The following is a 19,888-nucleotide window of genomic DNA, read 5'->3' on the forward strand; positions in this document are numbered from 1 at the left end:
TGATGCATAGGGGCACATGTACCCCAATGTTTATAGCAGCGCTTTCAACAATAACCAAATTATGGAAAGAGCCCAAATGCCTATCAACTGATGAATGGATAAAGAAGATGTGGTTTATATACACAATGGAATTCTACTTGGCAATGAGAAAGTGTGAAATCCTGCCATTTGTAGCAATGTGGCTGGAATGGAGGGTATTATGCCAAGTGAAAGAAGTCAGTCAGAGAAATGCAGATATCATGTTTTCACTCATATGTGGAACTTGAGAAACTTAACAGAAGACCATGGGGAAGGGAAGGGGAAAAAAGAGTTACAGAGAGGGAGGGAGGCAAACCATTAGAGACTCTTAAATACAGAGAACAAAAGGAGAGTTGATGGGTGGGATGTGGGAGAGAGCGGAAAATGGGTGATAGGCATTGAGGAGGGCCGTTGTTGGGATGAGCACTGGGTGTTGTATGTAAGTGATGAATCACAGGAATCTACCCACAAACCAACAGCACACTGTATACGTTGTATGTTAGCCAACTAGACAATAAATTATATTTAACAAAAACATGTATTTGTTAAGACAATTGAATAAACAGCTGGTTTTATAGTATAAAAAACTTTTAAAAGAAATAAAAAGAAATACAGTAACCAGCACACAATGATAACCTGGTATACATGCATACACACACACACACACACACACACACACACACACGCACACATGCACCCAACACAATAAAGGAGAAAGAGCAGGGAAGAAAAGCAAACCTTTATATTGGAATTATTTGATACAACTTTTTAAAAAATTTTAATTATTATGTAAAAAAATTAAATCAAGCTGAAAGATATCTACAGAGAACAGAAAACTATAGCAAATGATATAAGAAATCTGAAAAAAAAAAACCCAGAATACCTATAACTAAAAAATACAAAAACCATAAATATGGTCACAAAGTGTGACTGTGATGGCAGATTAGATAAGGATAAGGAAAGAATTAATGGATTGGAAAATAGGTCATAAAAATATCAAATATGCAATACACAGAGACAAAAGAGATAAAATCAAGGGAGCAGAAAAGGGCAGAGAACAATCGGCATCAAAAAAAAAAAAAAATAATAAGACACTGGAGCAATGGCAATATTTAAAGAAATGATACCTGAATGTTTTCAGAATTGAAAAAGGAACCAACTAGTTTGCTTTTTTGTTTTTTTTCTCACTTCTTGAATTGGCTGCTTAGCTAATTGGTATTTAATATCTTTTTTCTAATACCTTTTTGAAAGCTATAACATTCATTCTGAGAATTAGTTTAACTGATATCCACAGTTTTTAAAATTATGGCACTTTTCTCATTTTCTTAATTTACATCATGATTTTTTAATAATTCATAGATTATGTTGAAATGTGTTTTATCAAATATTTTTATAAACATTTGAGGGTTTTTTGAGTTCATTCTAATTCTTTATTTTTCTAATTGTGTTGCATTGTAGTCAGAGAAGATGATTGTATAATATAAATCCTTAGGAATTTGTGGAGACTTTCTTCAATGAAATATATGATATATCTTTTGAAAAGTTCTGTATATGCTTGAAATAAATTGTATTTTTTGTGAAGAGCAAAACTTTATATGAACTCATTAAATTAAGGTTTGCCAAATGTGTTTTTCATTTTTTTTCTATAATTATTTTGTAAATTTGAGGTATCATTCTCTGGAAGGTATATGTTAAACCTCCCGTTATCATTGTGGCTTTGTCAATTTCTTTTATTTTTCTGTAAATTATTTCCTTAAATGTTTGGAAATTATATTTCATCTGCATTATTTCTATGACTTCTTGGAGAATTTTTCCCCTATATTTCACATGAAATGTTTCCTTTTTTTTCTTTTTCTAACATTTTCTTTTTGCTATTACTAATATTTCTATACCATCTTATTTTAGTGTTTACCTGGCATATATTTTACAGTCCATTGTTTTTCAACATTTTTGTGTCCTTATATTGTAAATATTCTTATAAGCATCGAATAGCTAGTTATTAATCCAATCTGTTTATGCCTGCCATTTAATTTTTGTTTAGCCCATTCATTTTATGATTTTGATATATTTGAACTTGTTTCTGCTATCTTATTTTGTGGATTTTTAATATATATTTATATTTACTTATCTTTTCTTCTTTTCTATTTCAAGAGGTTGATCAAACTGTATATATTTCCTATCTTTCCCTCTACTGGTTCAGAGATATGCATTATATATTGTGCATTTACACTTATGTTTCACATACATACTTAGAATTATATTTTCTAAATAAGCATAAAAGAAATCAATGTCTCTATCTTCTTCCCAAGCAAGATTAAAGGGCTAGCAATAACTGCAGTTCCCTCCAAATTTCCCACACTCCGAATCCCTATCTCACATAATTAGTATTCTGTTATTTATTTCTATGTGGCTTGTAAACTCATACATACCCAGGTTATTTCACTCTTGTTCTCATTACAATTTTACTTTACAGGGAATATGTATTTAAATGTATCACCATGTCCCACCCATTTGTTTTTGCTTACTATTACTTCCTGCATCCCACCCCTTCTTTATAAATTCATTATTCTCATTTAAGTATATTATTTTTATATGTCATATATCTGGCCATAATAATCTTTAAATAATAACATTTATAAAACTATATCCAATGTTTCCCCTTCATCCTTAAATATTCATTCATCTAGGCAGCCTTCTACATTCACAATATTGTTCCTCAGGATCTTAAAGATGTTGCTCCATTGTTTTCTGTCTTCTTTTATTTCTGATGAAAAGACTGCCATCTTTAGACCAATGTTTATTTATCAAAGCTCTGATTTCTCTCTGGTAGGTTTAGAAATTTTCTCTTCATGTTTTTCAGTTTCTTTACATTTTTTGTGGGTGTATAAAAATTACTTATTCTATTCTAACTTTTCAATCTGATGGGGTTTTTTTTCCACTTCTGGAAAATTCTCAGCATTATTTTTTTGGACATTGCCTCTACCACTGTCTCCATAACCTGCTAGAACTCTATTACAGCTATATTGGGCCTTTTCATTTTGTCTTAATGTTTGTATTTTTCATGCCATTATTTCTCTATGCTGATTTCTGAAGATTTACCTGATATATCTGCTCTGTTACTGATTCTTCCTACAGTTTTGTCTAATGTATCATTAAACCCATTTAGTGATTTTTTTAAATTACCATATTTTTGGTTATTGTGTGTATCTGTTCCACTTCATAACTTCTTGTTCTTACATCATAGTTTCCTTTATCCTTTTTGGCTTTCAAACATATTTAAGTTGTATTCATATTCTTCTCTTATCACTTCTCCTTAGACATGCACATGCCAATTTGGAGTCAGAGTGGGGGTGGTATTGTAGATCAGTGTTCATGGAACCAGTTTTATCAAATATTGTATCATTCTTCTGTACGATTTCATTTCACATCATAGTTCTCCATGAGTATTCTTTCCCTGGGTCTTGGAGACTTCTCTGCATAGTTGTTTATTTGCCCAAATCCTATTGTGGGTCCTGATGTAACTCTGTGAGTTCAACAATTAAGTGTTCCACAGGCCTGAAGTTCTGGTCATGAATAATTCTGCTTACAGCCATGATCAGGAGTGGTCAGTTTGCTCTTTACTCTGACCTTGACCTAGTAGGTAGATAGTCCAGTCCCCATTCAAGAAGAGGTAACAATTCCCCAAGCTCCTGGCTTCAACCTAAGAGCTCAGTTTTCTCCCTGCTTAGTGTGAACTTACATATTTGTTTCCCAATCCCATACAATTCTCAAAAGGTCTGTAGGAGGGGCCACTAATCCAGGGGCTGGCTCAGTTCAGCTTTCCTCCATTTTTTGTTTTGTGAACCTTGACAATATTTTAAAATATTTCATCCAGAACTTCTCGTGTCTGGAGTAGAATAAGATCTGTTATGCTCAATCCATCAATTTGACTGGAAGTCAAGAGCTCTTTTAAAAGAAATATTCCATTTTGTTTTAAATCTTGAAGCATCTCTGCATGTCCCAACTTGATACTTAATACACACATGTCTATGAGTGTGTATCTATGAGTAAGAGACACTGTACTCAGGTGTCTGTTTCCACCAATTTACATGGGAAACAAGGAGCCTTCTAGAAAAAGAGTTCAAACCTTGTTCAACAGTGGTATTCAGAGCCTTAAAAAGAAATCTGGAGCAAACAGTTATAGGTACATCAAAAACTAAATTGTAGTGTGGATTTCAGGGACTCCCAACTGGCCAATCAACTTTGTGGCAGATATAGCACCAGGAAGCAAAATGATGTACAAATCAAAAACCCTTGGGTCAGGCAACCATACAGCAAAGCCCATCTACAAGGGTGAACTTCAGAGGAGGAGATGATGTTTCCCTGTAAGCAAAAACAAAGTGAGCCCTAGCAATGGCTTTCCAGGCAGTAGAAATAACAGGGCATAGTGATAGGCAAGTTACTGTCTCACAGACAACAATTCCTACAAAGCAGAAGATATGTCGCCTGGCACTTGGCATATATTAGGTTCTAAGTAGACAGTTTCTGGCCAAGTGAAAAGGTAAAGGGTGTTGGGCTGAGTGGCAACGGACAGGCAATTTGTAACAGAGACAGAGAAGTGGCCAAAATGGCCCTTAGGGGGATTGAGAGCTGGTAGAATGTAACTAAGTGACAGAGGAGATAGAGGTCACACCGTGGATAGTCTGGAAGCCCATGGAGATGCTCCCTCACCATGTGCACATTTTCTAGGGAGCCTCATAAAAGAGCTGAAGTCCCATCACTATGTAAACGGGAACGTGTTAACAATACAAATTTAATTCCAGATACCAAGATGTTTCAGTTGTAGCAGAGACAAAAGGAAGACTTTTATCGCTTGTATTGATGGGGAATTTCAGTAAAATAAAAGAAACATTGCCAGATACTAAGGGAAATAGTGCCCAACAGAAGTTGAAACAATAAAACACCAAGAGAGCCAGCCAGAAAATTAGATCCTTTCACATTATTCTGTTTCAATGTCTCAACAAGTGAGGAAGGCACTGTTGTCCTTTGTATAAACAAGGGAATTGAAACTTAAAGTTGGGTTACCAACCTAATAGGAGCCAAAATCTAAATTTGCCTCCGCCTCATTCCAGAGCCAATGCCCCTTCTCCTATATTGTCTTGCGTTCATTCCACTGAACAGCTTATATATTATACTCACATATACATTTTACAGTGATTGGTTTTACCATCTGAAAAACCAGTGAGTGGGGAGGATATATGAGCATTTTGTGATCACTTCCATCTTACATTTTTACAACATGGATGGACACGTTCCACAAGATCAGTATTTCCTAGGCAGCAAGTTGTCCTTTAGGGGATATACTTATGTTGTAGCTCTCATTATACCGTGTGGTAATTAGCTTCTGTACCATGTACTTCCCACCCTTTCTCCAAGACCAACCTCCTATGACTCCTTCAAGGAAGAGAAGTGCATCTTATTTCACTCGTATTCCTAGCACCTTGCAACCACCACCCACAGAGTGTGAACTCAAAATATTTTATGAATGAAGGAATGATCAGGGCAATGGTTTGTGTAATGTAATAATCACCAAAGGGGATTTTTAGGGCGTCTAACTTCTACCCTAGTTATAACTTAAGTTCTGGAAGTTACTGGATTTCTTTGCTTATTACATGCTTTTTCGAATGCTCTATTTAGTGCTTTTGTACATATGCATCTGAAGACAGTGGCAGTCAGTCTATCATTTCACGTTTGGCTGATAATTTTCAATCTGGAAGATTTTTAAATGTTTGCTTGTTTGTTTGCTTGTTTGTTTTGAAAGAGAAAGGGAGAGAGAGAGAAAGAGCCAGAGCACAAGTGGGGGAGGGGCAGAGAGAGAGAGGCAGAGAGAATCCCAATCAGGTTCCGAGCTGTCAGTGCAGAGCCCAGTGCAGGGCTCAAACTCATGAATGATGAGATCATGACCTGAGTGAAAATCAAGAGTCAGACGCTCAACCAACTGAGCCACTGATATGCCCCTAGAAGGAGTTTTTTAAGTCACACGGCCAATTTAGTCCTTTTATAATTGATAAAATTTTTGCCTAAAAAATTCCCAAGGGCTTAAGTGACCTGCTTAGACTTCCTCAGATGGGCAACAAGACTTCAGGTGAGAATGCAGACCTTCCTGGAAACTCCAGTTTCTAGGGTGGAGTTCATTTGCTTCCACAGGCTGTTTTCCAATTCCGAACCACCTGTATTATTCTCCATTCCCCACAGGAAACTCATCTGTCCCTTCCACAGAGCATACATGTTGGTTAGATTCAATTACATTTCCTAGGCACCCACACAGCAGGAAAACCAAGTTATGTTAACCTGCATTTAAATTTCCAAAATGAGGTCAGAACATTTGCACACATGAAAACGCACACACACACACACACACACACACACACACACCAGTATTGAACTGTTGAAGGTTTGACACTGTAGAAACATTCCATGAGCTGAAGCCTCATTCTTGAGCAACAAAGGATAGTTTTTTGTCCACATATTCCCAGAAGTAGAGACAACAGGGCCAACCATGGGGAACATCAGTCTACTTGATGGTACCCAGAAAGCTCTGAATTCTGGGACAGAGTTCTCAGCACAGATATCCAACAGAACTGGCGTTCGGACCTATTCACCACTCAGTGCATCCAGGAAGTTTGGCAGCTACCAGTCTCCTTCCCAGTCCCACAGCCACCCCCTGTCCTGTGGGCTCAGAGTTCCATGCACAAGAGAACAAGGAGCTTGGCCTGCAGAATGTGCCAGCCTCTGGATTCAGCCCTCATTTCCTCTTGGGTGTAGTGTCAGACCTGGTGAGAACAAGTCTGTGCTAACGATGGTCATGAAGAATTGGCCTTTGGAAATAGTGAACATGGCCTTAAATCCACTCACGGACAGGTGACAGCTGGAGAAAGTACTGACAGCTGGAGAAGTACTTACTTCTTGATCATTCTAGAACCTCTCCCTTTGCATAATTTCATTATAACTTCACCTTTCACACAAAATTTTAAATAAAATCTCAGTAAGTTTCCATTAAACTCTAATAATGCCATAATATATTTCCATTAACTTTTATTTTATCTGTATTCAGGGTTGCAACTCATTTAGTGTGTGTGTCATTAAGAATGTACAACTAGTAATATCTGCTTTGCCCTTTAGGGTTAACATTTCATAACATTAAAACCAGAAATCGTATTGCTTCCCTGGGGTCAAGACCCATGCTAAGAATATTCCCCACAGTGAAAAGCATGCTAATCAGAAGCATAGAACAATTTTGCTTTCTGCCACCCAAGCATCCCTGAAGAGAATGACATTTCATTGAAGGACTGGAACATAATTTCAATTGAAACAACTTTGATTGCCAGGCAAGTTCAGTCAAACAGTGGTCATTCTCTGCACTGAGATCAGTGAAGCTGTGTGGAAGAGGTGAGCAGATGGTTGGGAAGTTGCCTGGGTGGGCTCTGTAGGAAGGAAAGCCATAGAAACTGGATTCTTGCCTTGTGTGGGAATCCAAGTCTCTTCAATAAGGAAAGAAGAACAATTGTCTACCTTTGTAAAAAGCAGTGGCAAAGACCAAAAGGTCAGAGAAGCATTTTGTGGATTTCTAAACCAAGGTCAGGGTCAATTCAAACAGTGAACCAGAGTGCAGAATAACTAATAATAATAATGTGTAGAAACACCCTCTGACTCACTGACATTTAGACAGAATTAACACAGAGAGGGAATGTGCTGGGAGAAAAATCTGCGGGGTGTATGCTAATCGAGCATCTAATCGCATCATCTGTCCACCAGCAAGTGCCCCATCATCTCCTCCACCGAGAATAGGTGGGAGAAGGACAAACTGGGAAAGAAGGAAATCAAACAAGGATGTGCTGTTCACAGGGATGAAATACAGTGTCTCAACAGGCACAGAAATTGTATTCAAGGAACAAAGCAAGCACACCATTAGCGTTTATGAGGCAGAACCCTTGAAAAGAAGAGAGGTGAATGAGAAAGTGAGGTGAGGGAAAAAGTGTGTTTGCATAGCCGGACACATTCATTTGAGATCGTACTTTGGAAAAACTGACTTTAAAATCGAAGCTGTTGTTTGAGTGTAGATACAGGCATATATTGGTAAGTGAACATGGGTCCTTGGAGAAAAGAGAGCATACAAACCAGGTTGCCAGCAGAGTTCCCAGGGAGTGGAGGAGGAATATGCGTCCACACACAGTCACACCACACACACACACACACACACACACACACACACATACACACACATACACTACTCTGAATAAAGTACTAGCTTGCATGGTATGAATTATAGATGTGCATATATATGCATAAAGCAAAGCATGAAGAAACTACCGTGAACCCCTGTTAATGCTGGTGATCTCGGAGGGTAGAATTTCAGATGATTTCATTTTCTTCCTTACATATTCCCTGCATCGCATTCTCTGAATGTCTAATGATGCACCAATGATATGTGAGTAATCACCCATGATTTATGTTACCAGGAAAAAAACAATAAAGTATTTTCATTGTGAGAAGGTCTTCCCCTGGAGTTTCCATGATTTCAAAGCACTAAGGAACTAGCGGTCAATCTGACATTTGAGCTGGGCCATTCTTTTTACTAACTACTCCCGCCTCAGAATGCAAATCATTTCTACCCATCTCCCTCCCCAAAGAGCTAACCAATTTTCTCAGTATCAAAGGTCATCTATGATCATGAAATTTCTTACATTCTGAAGCAAAATTTTATATCTGAGTAAATATAATTGCACTTGACAACTTCTCTCACTGAGCAAAACATAAGAATCATTTCCAAAAGTTTCTTTTCTCCTGCTCCTTCCTCGGCCCCTCCCCTCCCCCTCCTCAGAATGTGAGTGTGTTTGGAGATGGAGCCTTTAAAGAGGTGATGGAGTTAAAATAAGAAGTTAGGGTCGGCCCTAATTCAGTCTGACCGGGGTCTCCGTAGGAAGAGGGAATTTGGACACAGATGAATAGGGGAGACACCAGGGATGCATGAACACAGAGCACAGAGCTCCTGAGGACACAACACAGCAAGTTGGCAGCCATGTGCAAGCCAAGGAGAGAGGCCTCAGGAGAAACCAAACCTGCGGACCCATGAACTTGGATTTCCAACTTCCGGGACTGTCCGAAAATGAATGCCTGTTGCATAAGCCCCCCAGCCTAGAGTACTTTGTTAGGACAGTGGGAGCTAACCAACAGAGGTAGTGTTGTGCCCCATCCACAAGCTGGGAGTGATCTTGATTCTCTTCCCCTCTGCACCCCACAGAAGGTTACAGCCAATCTCACAGTCTCCACCTCCCAAGTCTACCCCACAGCTTAATCCAAGTACCACACCTCACTGCCCACCCTACCACTGCCAGCCCTAATGCCTAGAGCTAATCATCGCACTAAAATTTTAGGTCACAAATCAGACGTAGCATTCCAGTGGCCACTAATTTCATTTAAGATTAAGTCAGAACTCCTTCACATGGCCTGAAGGACCTCTGTGATCTAGTCCCTTGTGATCGTGCACCCCAGTCCCCCTACTACTCTCAGCCACACCAGGGTTTTCTCCTGGTCAGAGGTCTACGTTGTTCAGTTTCAGAGCTTTGCACTGACTGCCCCCTCTGCCTGGGCTCCCCACCCCTGCCCCCCGCCTCCTGGTTGCTTCCCTCCTCTCCCTCGCATCTCAGGAAGGACCCCTGACTACCCAATGTAAAAGGGCTCCCTGTTCCACCAGTCACCGGGTTACTCTTACTCTGAGCCTTGTTTTATTTTCTTCAACTGATGATTTCTGTTCGCAAGGTGTTCTTTATCTACCTGTACATTTATTTTCTGCAGCCTGCCTCTAAAATGCAAGCTTCGGGGCGCCTGGGTGGTGCAGTCGGTTAAGCGTCCGACTTCAGCCAGGTCACGATCTCGCGGTCCGTGAGTTCGAGCCCCGCGTCGGGCTCTGGGCTGATGGCTCAGAGCCTGGAGCCTGTTTCCGATTCTGTGTCTCCCTCTCTCTCTGGCCCTCCCCCGTTCATGCTCTGTCTCTCTCTGTCCCAAAAATAAATAAACGTTGAAAAAAAAAAATTAAAATGCAAGCTTCGTGAGGGCTCAGCCCTTGTTGATCGAAGGCAGTGCTGCAGCCCCAGCACGCCGATGCACCTCACCGTCCATCTTGAATGAATACATTCACACGTACGCACAGCACCTGGACCCTAGTAGGTGCTTGGTGTTATCCACAGAGTACATGGATGAATAAAACCATGTCTTGACTGTGTGAAAAAAATACACCGTTAGTGGAGATGAATAGGAGTATACTAACTGAACGTTTTCTTAAAGGGAACATTTATCTTTGAATTCCACTCTTGCTTAATCTAAATTCTGAATTACTGATCTGATACAATCAGTTTAGATTACTCTCATGAGCACCATTGCAAGAAGGTTTTTTTTTTTTTTCCTTAAGACATTGTCAGAAATATTGCCAGCCTCCTCTTTTAATAAAGCAACTTTAGATATTCTCTCAAAAGTTTCTCAAAAATGCCATGCTGGGAAGTATGTTTATAAACTTCTTTTTGTTAGTAAATAACATAAAGAAACTATTTTTATGTACATTGAAAAAGTAGGGTATTCAATGTAAATACAACATGTGCACTATACAAAACCCTTTACCAAGGGTTTTAGTGTAGCAGACGCCAAGAGAATCCAGGTTACTCTACTCATAGATTAAAATAAATCTGATTTCTTCCCCCTTGCTGCAAAGGATGCCATGTAATACAGTTTGTTACAGAGATATTAGCGAAGCTTCTCAACATGCTACTTTATTTCTAACAGTGAAAAGATACAGGATCATCTTGTTTTGCCCCTTGAACTTCCTCTTCATCCCACCTGGGGGTGTGTGGTACGATCATCTTGCAACTGTGAGTTCAAAAGCCTCAAGCAAAGGGGGCGCCTGGGTGGCTCAGTCGGTTAAGCGTCTGACTTTGGCTCAGGTCATGGTCTCACTGTTTGTGAGTTCAATCCCCGCTTCGGGCTCTGTGCTGACAGCTTGGAGCTTGGACCCTGCTTCCGATTCTGTGTCTCCCTCTCTTTCTGCTCCTCCCCTGCTCATGCTCTGTCTCTCTCTCAAAAATGAATAAACATTTTAAAGAATTTTTAAAAAAGGGTCATGCAAAGAATGGAGCAGAAAAACAGAACAGCTTCTTTGATGACCACCTTGAGTGGCTCCATCCCAGGTTACCAGCCTCCAGACTGCACTTGAGAAAAAGTAGCTGCCGGCTTACGCCTTTGCAGTAACAGTCCTGGGACAACAGCTGAAAATAACCCTAGTCGATATAAAACAATGTCCACAAAAATTAAAACATCTGCTTGTTTATCCCCCAAGCATTTACCCAGTACGTGTTTTGTGTTGGACACTGTGCCAGGAGTTAGGTAAGCCACAGTGAACAAGGTAGGCATAGCTGCCACCCTCCAGAAAGTATGGTGAGAGTTAGAGAATCGAGAAATTAACCAGAGAATTCAGAAAGATAATTTCCTGGGGTATTAATTTTTGAATTTTTCTTTCTTTCCCCTAGCTCCTGACGGTTGGGCTCCATCCATCAGAAGCATTGCATTATAGAAGGAATGCAAAGAGCAAGACACAGTTAATGTTCTGTTTTTAAATTTCCAAATATGAATCTCAATCATAGGATAGAGGATGTGATGACTGAATTGATCAAAAAAAATCAAAGGGTAAATCCCTGAGTAGAGCAGAGACTATGTGCCATAAAAACTACTGTAAACAGAGCAGAGAACTCGGAGCAACACCTCCCCTTCCCAGGAAGATTCGATGAGGGCTGCATGGGGAAGATGGTGAGAGAGGAGGTGGTGGGAGCAATGTGGATAGATGTTCGGGGCTGAAATGAGGGGACAGATCCTGGGGAAGCAGACAGAAACCCACACTGAGCAGTGAGCAGAAGGAAACCAAGCCAAGGCCTGCCCATCACCCCTCCATTTGCCTGAGTTCATCACTCAAAGGTAGACTTATGTGTTCTTCCCATCACTGCAGGGGAGGAGGGGGCTCCTAGCAACAGATGTCAGCACATCCCCTGTGGATGACCCAGCAAGTCCCCAAACATGCTTCCTGATTTTCCTGAGTTCCACCAGAAGGCCCCAGGAGCAGAGTCACAATGTGTGGCTGCATGGTTTGACACAGAACAACTAGATGAGGTCAAATTGCAATGGTGGGGAAATCCATTCTTGTGTTATTCTTTTATTTTTCAATGTTTATTTATTTTTGAGAGAGAGAGAGAGAGCGTGTGCAAGCACCTGGGGAGGGGCAGAGAGAGAGGGAGGGAGACAGAGGATGCAAAAGAGGCTCTGTGCTGACAGCAGAGAGCCCAATGCCAGCTTGAACTCAAGAACCTCCAGATCATGACCTGAGCCCATATCCGGACACAAACTGAGTCACCCAGGCACCCCGTTGTGGTATTCTTTTAAATAAAACCCCTGAGGGGCGCCTGGGTGGCTCCGTCAGTTAAGCTTCCGACTTCAGCTCAGGTCGTGATCTCACAGTTCATGGGTTTGAGCCCCGTGTCGGGCTCTGTGCAAACAGTTCGGAGCCTGGAGCCTGCTTCAGATTCGGTGTCTCCCACTCTCTCTGCCTCTCCCCCACTCATGCTCTGTTTCTCTCTGTCTGAAAAATAAACATAAAAAAAAAATTTTTAAACCTCTGAGATGACAAAGTCATCAGTCCTATGGCCTCTCTACTGAATTTTCCCTTCCATGGGCGTTCACCCTGTCTTTGGCAACTGCCCACCTCTCCCAATCTGCTGACACCCCATATCCCACCATGTGGTCCAACAACATGCCTACCAGGGGTGTCTAAAGAATCTTAAAGAGTATTGGACTCCTGGTGATACCGTGAAGGTCCTGCATTGGTGCATTGTGGGGAAGATGCCATCTGGAATGGTGATTTGGGAAATTCATATTCGGCACCAGAAATTTGCAACAGTTACAAAAACAGACACTTAGATCAATGGAACACAATAGAGAACCCAGAAATGGACCTAAAAATGTATGGCCAACTAATCTTTGACAAAGCAGGAAAGAATATCCAATGGAATAAAGACAGTCTCTTCAGCAAGTGGTGCTGGGAGAACTGGACAGTGAGATGCAGAAAAATGAACCAGGACCACTTTCTTACACCATACACAAAAACAAACTCAAAATGAATGAAAGACATAAACATAAAACAGGAAGCCATCAAAATCCTAGGGAAGAAAGCAGGCAAAAATCTCTTTGACCTCAGCTGCAGTAACTTCTTACTCAACATGTCTCCAGAAGCAAGGGAAACAAAAGCAAAAATGAACTATTGGGACCTCATTAAGATAAAAACCTTCTGCACAGTGAAGGAAACAATAAGCAAAACTAAAAGGCAACCAACGGAATGGGAGAAGACATTTGCAAATGACATATCAGATAAAGGATTAGTATCCAAAATCAATAAAGAACCTAGCAAACTCAAGACCCAAAAAACAAATAACCCAGTGAATAAATGGGCAAAAGACATGAATAGACACAACTCCAGAGAAGACATCCAGATAACCAACTGACGCATGAAAAAATGCTCAATATCACTCATCATCAGGGAAATACAAATCAAAACCACACTAAGATACCACCTCACACCAGTCAGAATGGCTATAATTAACAACTCAGGCAACAACAGATGTTGGCGAAGATGTAGAGAAAGAGGAACCCTCTTGCACTGCTGATGGGAATGCAAACTGGTGCAGCCACTCTGAAAAACAGTATGGAAGTTCCTCAAAAAGTTAAAAATAGAACTATCCTATGACCCAGCAATTGCACCACCAGGTATTTATGCAAGGGATACAGGTATGCTATTTCAAAGGGGCACATGCACCCCCATGTTTATAGCAACACTATTGACAATAGCCAAAGTGTGGAAAGAGCCCAAATGTCTATCAACAGATGAATGGATAAAGAAGATGTTGAATATATATATACAATGGAATATTACTCAGCAATCAAAAAGAATGAAATCTTGCCATTTACAACAATGTGGATGGAACTAGAGGGTATTAGGCTTAGCGAAATTAGTCAGAGAAGGACAAATATCATGTGACTTCACTCATATGAGGACTTTAAGACACAGAACAGATGAACACAAGGGAAGGGAAGCAAAGTAATATAAAAACAGAGAGGGGGAGAAAACATAAGAGTCTCTTAAACATAGAGAACAAACTGAGGGTTGCTGGAGGGGGCTGGGGGGATGGGCTAAATGGGTAAGGGACATTAAGGAGGACACTTGGGATGAGCACTGGGTGTTATATGCAGGCGATGAATCACTGGATTCTACTCCTGAAATCATTATTGCAGTATATGTTAGCTAAGTTGGATGTAAACAATAACACTAACAATAATAATAAATAAACTTTAAAATACATACATACATACATACATACATAAAAATATTGGAAGGTTCATATATTGAAAAAAAAATATTGCAAGGCAGAAGAATGACGTTTGCAATTCCTTGTCACCATAATAACATTGCTGCAGTAATACTGGCTAGGAGAGGGAATAGTATGTAAAGACTATGGAGTTAAACACTTCCTTTCCGTGAGGGCAAATCTCACTGGAAAAGTAAAAATAATGTCAGAACACAATCACAAACGACAAACTGAGGAAGTGTTGTGGCAGAAGAATACAAAATTGGTATAAATGGTTTTAAATAAGAACCCATAAAAAAAAAAAAAAAGAAAGAAAAGAAATCTTCAAGAGTTACATAAGACAATTTGTTGATCTAACACAAGAACACCCTGGCTCCCACCCTTCGTAAGCGAGAGGCCATCTGGGAGAAGGGTGCCTGCTATGCTGTGTCCATGAAAAGTCATAGGAATATGCCTGCCATGGTTTGGAAGTCCTTCCAGGCTTTCCTTTTCCAAGACCTGTGTAGTTCTCCAACATTGAATTTCTTGCTTTAGTGCCCATCTTGTTTTATTCTGTTTATCTAAACCCATAGATTTTTGGTTTTGGACCGACTGCCCCAACTCAGGCCTTGCCTCCCCTTCAGGGCATCACTTTTTGAATTTTCACATTGGTTCCATACATCAGCTTACTTAAGAAGCCCGTCTCACACCCCAGGCTATTACAGGCAAGGGCTCTCCCTCATGTGACCAAAACCTGACTGGGGAGAAATATTGGATATCATTTACACAGTGGGAATAAGAACAACACAATTATGTTCACCCCATTCATTTTCCATTCTCCAACCAGAGTGGTTTTTTTAAAAAAAGAAAAACTGATTATCATATGTTCCCTGATTAATGTGATGCTTCTTACTGTTCTTAAGATACAGATCTAAATTCCTAACCCCGCTTGCCCCTTCTGCCTTCCCTGCTTAACCTTCCAGCAACTCCCTCATCACTCCCCCAGCAGTCCTGGCCTTCTTAACCTCCCTGACCTTCTCTACCACTCTCTTCTGACACCTCTCTCCCTTCTGCTCCTGGAGACTAGGTTCCTCTCCTTCACAGCACCCAGCCCACCGCGATTTTATACCGATTCAGGTTATGATTTGATTCACAGTTGTCCTTACCTTATGACTATCGGTTCTCTGAAGTCAGTGAATGCATCTTGTAACCCACTAGCCTATCCCCAGAGCCTGCTATGTAGTACCTCCTCAACTGAACATTGTTTAAAAACACACTTCTCTCTTGCTTCATATGCTAGTAAAACACTAATTATTTCAAACAGACTCACTCAGAATGAGAACTTGCATTATATTAGAGCAATCATATAGCACTGGTAATACACAAGGTTTAGTTTGTTCTCTTAAAAAGATGATTGAAGTCTTGGGGCGCTTGGGTGGCTCGGTCAGTTAAGCGTCCGACTTGGCTCAGGTCATGATCTCGACGTTCATGAGTTTGAGCCCCGCGTTGGGCTCTGTGCTGACAGCTCACACCCTGGAGCCTGCCTCAGCTTCTGTGTCTCCCTCTCTCTGCCCTCCCCTGCTCCTGCCCAGTCTCTCACTCTCTCAAAATAAATAAACATTAAACAGAAATTTTAAAAGATCATTGAAGACTTCATGATAGACTTCCAAGGCCCTAAAAAGCTATGAGCTTTCATTTCTTGTGGACACATTGATAAAGAGCAAAGAGCACAAACATTCTGTATCCTTTCATTACAGAGTATCCCAAATGCTTACCTGAGACCCAGATACCCCATTATTACCTCACAATATTAACCCATAACATAGGGGTCCAAACTCCATAATAGGGAAGCTCCCTCTAAGCCAGGGTTTCTCCAACCACAGCACCACTGACATTTGGGGCTGGATAATTCTCTGTTGTAGGGCCTGTCCTGGGCACTGTACGTCTTCTACTGTAATATCAGTGAAAGAACTCACCTCCTTCACAAATACTGGTTCTAGGGACAGCTGATTTAGAGGAATATATACAAATTCCTTTGTATGTATGAAATAATAATCTCCACAAAATCTAGCAAAGCTAACGAAAATCTAAATTCACAGATATATGAAACAAAGCTTCATTTTTTTCAAATATTTTTGTGAATAATGTCTAGCACAGTCAATTGTGGCATCACTTCAGTCCTTACTTGTCCAATGAGACAAGTTAAGTGGAATTATTTTTGCTTACTTAGACTTCACATCTAAAAATTAAATAAGTCTGGAAAATCAAACCAAAACCAAATTTCAATATTCACACTCATATTTCTATCTTTGGGGAATTTCTGCCACTTAAGCCAGAGCAGTTTTAAAAGCACTTATTACATGATTAAGTCACTTGTGGAGTTTGTTGCTTCTCATACTGGGGGTTTTTATTTGTCTGTTTTTGCTTTTTATTTGTGGAAGAGAGGTACATGTGGTTTTAAAAGGGACAGTGACTTACTTCAAACGTGAAACAACTTGTGGATTTGCTATAAACAGCAAATACGATAGCAAATATGACTATTGTTAAGGTCTGAGTTGGCTTTTGACATCTAAACTTCACTAACACTTTGGCCATTATTTCAGGTCAGGTGACTTTAGTGTTGTTTTGGGCCAACCTTTAGAAGAAAAGGAAAAGAGTAATAATAGCTACTATGTTGTATGCACCGTATTTTATCACTGTTTTTCAGTCATCACTCACTGAATCGTCACAACAGTTCTGAGAGATGGGAGCCCCCATTTAACAGAGGAGAAAGTCCAAACCCTGAAAGACTGGTGCCCTACCTATGAAGCTAAGATGGACAGGGCAGAGCCCATTGCCCATGCACGGTTTTAAATGGCGTCCCAGAGGCACTCTGCTACTGCGGCTGGGTGTGTATTTGTCAGTGAGGGCTGGTGACATAAATCACTGACTAAATAAGACTAGTACCCCATTATCCGTCTTCCCTCCCCATTCCCCGACTTACCTGATGTCAATATAACAGTACTTGTAGAAAGCCAGTCTCAGATCATCGAACATACAAACAACTTTTCTTCTAAATTGATAGTTTCTACGACCAGTATCTGGGAAGGAGATGAGCCCATGCTCTTCCCTATCATGTAGGAGAAAAATTCTGGGTCTTATGTATCCTTTCTTTCTCGTTTCACTCTCATCGTGGAAAGCAATGCCTTGGCTGATTTTCCTTGTTTGCAAAGAATTACCTCTCAGATAGATTAATGTCTTTCCTTTCTAAAAATTGTATTATGATGATGACCTAAAATGGTCTTTGCTTTTTAAAAGACTTGGTTTTTTTTTTCCTCTGTCTCTCTGAAAATAGATACACCGAAAAAAGGTTAAGATTGGGTTTGGCACTCTTCTCCATAGAGAATAAGAATCCTTCTGTCAATCCTCTAAATATTTTCAGAATGAGTTCTAAATTCTCTTTTCAGGGAAAGTTCAAATTCCTTTTATACCATAAAGTAGATTTTATTTTATTTTATTTTACTTAGCTGCTGGGATTGTTTTCTTGAAGAACAACAGCAACAAAAAATGTTAATGCCTCTGAGCTTAAGAATTAAGGGTTCTTATCACATTTTAAACAATGAGGAAGTATGATTTCAAGATGAGCTAAAATGGAAAATGTAGTTACATTTAAGTAGTATCTCATCAATAGCGTGGAAAAAGAAAAGTCGTTTTAAAAACACAACATCGCCACCTAGTGTTCTGCATAAAAATAAAAAAACAAGAAAGCAAATGGAAGAATTTCCCCTTCAATCCTATGTTAAGAGGGTGGTCTAATAAATACATGTATGCATAAATAAGTAGGATGAAATTTACCACACAGCAAGGCCCACTATAGCATAAATTTGGGGGTAGGATTCAAGAAACCAGTAAGTCATTCCATACTGTGAATGGCATTTTTACAGATATTTGTCTGCAAGTGTCTTAAAAATGTACTTGTCTCCCCACTAGGATTCTTGCCCACATTCTCTCCACAAATAGTCCGTGCTGCCTGTGTCCACAGAGTAGAATATAAAAAAGTAATATGTTGCAGTTAAAAGGTCCTTACGGAACATCTCGTCCAGTCTCTGCATTTTATAGATGAGGACACTCAGCTCCAGGGAGATGAAGTGGCAGCCAAGTCCCCACACATCCAGTCATGGTGGAATTGGGACATTAATCCCATCTCAGGAGCGTACATCTATTTAGCCCTCCAGTGCTCCCCTAGGTTTCAATTCAAGCATGGCTTGTCAATGTCAGTTACTGAATAAGCTCTAAATTCCCTTACCTGGTTTTCAGTGTCCACATCCTCATGCTTCATACCCAGGCTCACAGACTCACACGGTATGACAGACACCACATGGTGGAGCACAGTAGAAAGTGGCGGGGACTGCGTTTAGCTGGCATGGCCCATCAAAACATTTGCCATGGGGTTTACTTCCCTTTCAAACGCTTTAGAAGAGGTAGTACGGTGTTATGTGTATTAGCCCAAGCTAACTAACTGTCCAAATATCAGAACCATAGTCCTCAGGTGACCCACAGTCCTGGGGTGACCCTCAGTTTGGGGGGTGACAGTCCTGGCCAGCTTGCGTGCTAGAGGCAGCTGCTCTAAGTGCTCCTGTTACTCATATCTCAACCAACGCTCTTATCTTTTCTAGCGATCATATACTAAATGTCAGGAAGAAGTTTGCACTGGAGAAAATAGGGGACTATTGAAGCAGGACAGAAGTCAGAAATGGGCTCTCATTGGTAAAGATAAAGGTATTCAAGATATGTGAAATAGCTCAACTATTCTAGACACTGTCCATCTTTGTGTCAATAGGATACAAGTACCCAGAGAGGCCTGTATCCTTCGTCCTTGCAATAACATCCAAGGCTTTACCCCCAACGAGCCCTGTGTCTGACCATCCGTCACCCAATGCCAGCCAGAAGCCTAGAGAATCCTGCCTTGCAATGTTCTCTTGCCAATCTTGTATTAACCGTTGATGGAAAGTGATGGCCTGAGCCCCAAAAAGGGTAAGTCAAGTGGTTTCATCAAACTCATAGGAAAATTTTTTCAGTAGTTTTGTGTTTGCCAGTTAAAGAACGGTTGTTCAGTTAATGTCGGTATATGTGGCTGAATTTTTTCTGAGTCTTGCTCTTGGTAATGAAGGAAGTAGGAAGGTTTGGAAGAAGCTATCCCTCCTCACACATGTCAACTTCTTCAGTGACTACTTCAATCCACCAAGAAGAGATTAAAAGCTAGTCGGCAGCCAGATTGGCTTAGGTCTTTTCTCAGCAGAATTAAAAATTATATTTATCAAAACCACTGTGTCATTCAAGCAAGTCCCATTCATGAGATTACTTGGCCTCCAGGTTGGCCTTCATTCTCTCTAGATCCACCTTGCTCTTTCAGCCTTGGCTCCCATTGTTCCTCTGTGTATATCCACACAAATGCTCACAATAGCCTCCTCATGCCT

At 40.4% G+C, this 19,888-nt stretch overlaps 1 long non-coding RNA gene across 1 annotated transcript; it reads left to right on the forward strand.

The window, feature by feature from the left end:
* Positions 1–404: 404 nt before the first annotated feature.
* Positions 405–14,408, forward strand: LOC123579684. Its single transcript, XR_006702892.1, has 2 exons — positions 405–461; positions 14,338–14,408. It is a non-coding gene; the product is annotated as an uncharacterized LOC123579684 (long non-coding RNA).
* The last annotated feature ends 5,480 nt before the right edge of the window (positions 14,409–19,888 follow it).

Source organism: Leopardus geoffroyi, chromosome A3, assembly GCF_018350155.1.
Source record: "Leopardus geoffroyi isolate Oge1 chromosome A3, O.geoffroyi_Oge1_pat1.0, whole genome shotgun sequence".
Taxonomy (NCBI): Eukaryota; Metazoa; Chordata; class Mammalia; order Carnivora; family Felidae; genus Leopardus; species Leopardus geoffroyi.